This window comes from Setaria viridis, chromosome 9 (assembly GCF_005286985.2).
Source record: "Setaria viridis chromosome 9, Setaria_viridis_v4.0, whole genome shotgun sequence".
NCBI classification, from domain to species: domain Eukaryota; kingdom Viridiplantae; phylum Streptophyta; class Magnoliopsida; order Poales; family Poaceae; genus Setaria; species Setaria viridis.
In genome coordinates this window covers 41,478,419-41,481,683 of record NC_048271.2, presented here as the reverse complement: position 1 = coordinate 41,481,683, position 3,265 = coordinate 41,478,419, and the positions used below count along the sequence as shown (strand labels likewise).

General features: G+C 48.5%; 1 pseudogene; it reads left to right on the top strand.

Annotated features, from left to right (window-relative positions):
* Positions 1–2,799, top strand: LOC140221212 (chaperone protein ClpB1-like; annotated as a pseudogene).
* The last annotated feature ends 466 nt before the right edge of the window (positions 2,800–3,265 follow it).

Genomic DNA, 3,265 nt, shown 5'->3' with positions numbered 1-3,265 from the left:
ATGGAGGCGGATGGGAGGGGCGGAGGCAGCGGTGGAGGCGGAGGAGCGGGCGGGCGGTGGGGAGGGGTGAAGGCGGAGGAGCAGGCGGGTAGGCAGGCGGGGCTGGCGGAGGGGGGCCAGCGGCGGGGGAGGCAGGTCCGGCAGGGGAGGGGGGATTGACTTTTTTTAATTTTTTAATACCCTTTAGTACCGGTTATTTCAACCGGTACTAAAGGACCCCCCCTCTAGTACCGAATTGCTAGTACCGGTTGCAAAACCGGTACTAGAGGGGGGTTACCAACTGGTACTAGAGCCGTTTTCTCTAGTAATATGGTTTGGAATATGTTATTTCGATTATATGTGGCTCGACTTGCTTTCATGTACTGATTACTATGAGCTTGTCGGTTAATGACTAACGTGAGAGAACAACACATTATTTGTGCCCGGAATTTGATGCATTTTTAGGTTATATTTCTTTTCATTTCCTACAGATATGGACCGTCATGGAGCTGCTTTTTATCTGTTTTTTTTATGATGTACATATGAATTTTACCCTTCTTGCTTGCATTATTATTTGTTGATTTGATATGTATCCTTGTGAGTTCAATTTTCTGTTTTTTTCTCGCATATACACCTTGGTTGGGGAAAGGATAGGTTCCTTCCGTGAATTCTGCTTGAATGTTCCATCGGTGAGTTCAACTCTTCTATTAGTGCTAGCATTGCGTGAGATTGTCTTTCTCAAACCGATAGTTCAATGGAAACCGTGACTAGTTTCAATATGATGTATGCTTGGTTCTTGGTTCTTGGTATATGCAAACTGCAAATTTAGTGAACCATTAAGAATAATGCTTACAAACCTTGATATTAATTTTCGTTGTCGTCCGAACCAGCATCGCCAGTTCAACGTATACGGTCAGCTCGTTATCAAAGTGCTAATAAAGTCAACCTGAACTAATGATCTTGTGTTCAGGTTGACTTGACTCTTATCTAACAATCAACTAGGAGTATATATTTTTAGATGGTGGAATACAAGTATTGTTTCTCAGCCTTCACATCAGTGATGCTTACAATTGTCCAATCTTAGTTTATTACCAAATTTCATCATTATTACACCAGTGATGCGTTACATTCTATAGTCTTTAGTGGTCAGAATCTTCGCCTCTAAGGCTATATCGATCCATCATCCCTGGACCTACACGGGACGAGGACCCTCATGGCCTCATCTAAGCATCCAGGCGCAGCGGTACGGTTCAGGTGGCGGCAATGGCCATTTGATGTGGGTGGTGGCCTAGGAATGAATGACGGGCATGCTAGAGGTGAGCTGCAGCTAGGGCAAAGGTAGATGATGCCTGTAAAGGATGCCGATATGTGGAGTAGAAAGTTATGGGCATGCATAGCCTAGTAGCTCAGCATTTCAACTGTGCTGGCACCATTATTTTCCTTAAGATATTGTGGAGTTATTTTTCCTCTTATGATGCATGGTTCTCTAGACGAAAATTCTATTAAAGCTTCATAACCTGGAGAGGTGATTCCCTATGATCGATCAATCAATCAATCAATCAATCCACCATTTGCAGACCAGATGGCAAAGAGGTCGAGGAAGAAGAAGCAGCGCGTACCTAGCCTACCTGACGACCTCATCTTCGAAATCCTATCCCGTGTTCCCGACAGGTCACTGTGCCGCTTCAAGTGCGTGCATGTCTAGATTATGGCACGACCTGTGCTCCGACCCTGACCTCCGCAAGAAGTCGCCGCAGATCTTGTCCGGCTTCTTCTACTATTTCAGCGACAGCAACCTACATGGAAGGTAATCTAAGTCGGACTACAATACACGTTGCGCAATATCCGAGTAGATTTGAACTGTCTAGTTGTCTTGTCTTGTACTCCAAGTAACTTCATGTCCTTGTCTCACACGTCCTAGTCGGACAGGCCCGCTTGTCCGACTAGTATCCTAGTCGGTGGGGACTCATGGTGTACCTACTCAACTAAGTGAACCTGGACACAGATCCTCGACGAAGGCAGGCTCACCGACGCCAAGGGCTACACCGCGACTTCACCAACACCATCATCATCATGACCTCCAACCTCGGCGCGCACCACCTCGACGCCGGCGCGGCGTCCGGCTGCCCGGACCCGGACGCCATGCGCGCCGCGCGGGAGCGCGTCGTCGCCGACGTGCAGAGGTGCTTCCGACCGGAGCTCATCAACCGGCTGGACGAGATGGTGGTGTTCTGGCCACTGTCTGGCGAGACCCTGCGGAAGGTGGCCAGGCTGCAGCTCGACGGCATCGCCGCGCGCCTCGCCGGCAGGGGCATTGGCCTCGACGTCACCGACGGCGCGATCGATGGTGTGCTGTCCGTGTCGAGCGACCAGGTGCCCGTGTACGGCGCCAGGCCGATCAGGCGGTGCCTGCGGAACATGGTCATGACAAGGATCTCCAGGATGATGGTGCAGGAGGAGGTGGACGACGGCTGCAACATCTCCATTGACGCAGACGGCAAGGAGTTCGTGTTCAACGTCGAGAAGCCGGAGAAGATTATCGAAGCACCATCACCGCCATCGCTGAAGGAGACGGTGGGCGGCGACGGCGACGTGTCTGTAGACGCAGACGAGGCCCAGAAGCCGGACGCGGACGAGACTCGAAAGTTCTCGAACTTGAAGAACAAAGCTACGGCCCCAACCTCAGAGTTGAAGAGCGGAACTTCGTCACCAACCATAGGGTTGCAGGAGGAAGCATTATCATCTCAGGACGTACGTTGCTGGCATTCTTGCCCTTGGTACGTGCTCAGTCATGTTTATTTTCCTGTTGTTCCGCTTTGACCTTTGAGGGGTGAAGCGACAAGTGCTTGCGGTGTGAAGGTGTTAAATCAGACATGAATTTTATGTGGAAAGCTCTTGAGGAAACACCATGGGCACTAATCAACAATATTTACTATCTGATGAAAGTACAAGGATTGTTAATTCTTCCGGTGCAGCTGACAAGAGGTGCGTACAACGTGGAAAAAACTGAATAAAATCAAATACAAAAACAAATATTTCTAGACACGATGATCGCGGGTCCTCTATGCAGTATGCACCTTCGCGTGACTCACGATAGAATTCGAAGAATTTTCAACACTAAATCTTAAGACAAATTATGATCTTATAGCAAATGGACAAGTAGCATAAAGAATATTTTGATTTAAAAAATAACCATGCCCGAAAACCATATAACTAGGGAAACTATTCATCGCCGCATAACTTCTGTACAGATGCCATGAAAGAGTGACGCTCAAACTAACAAATC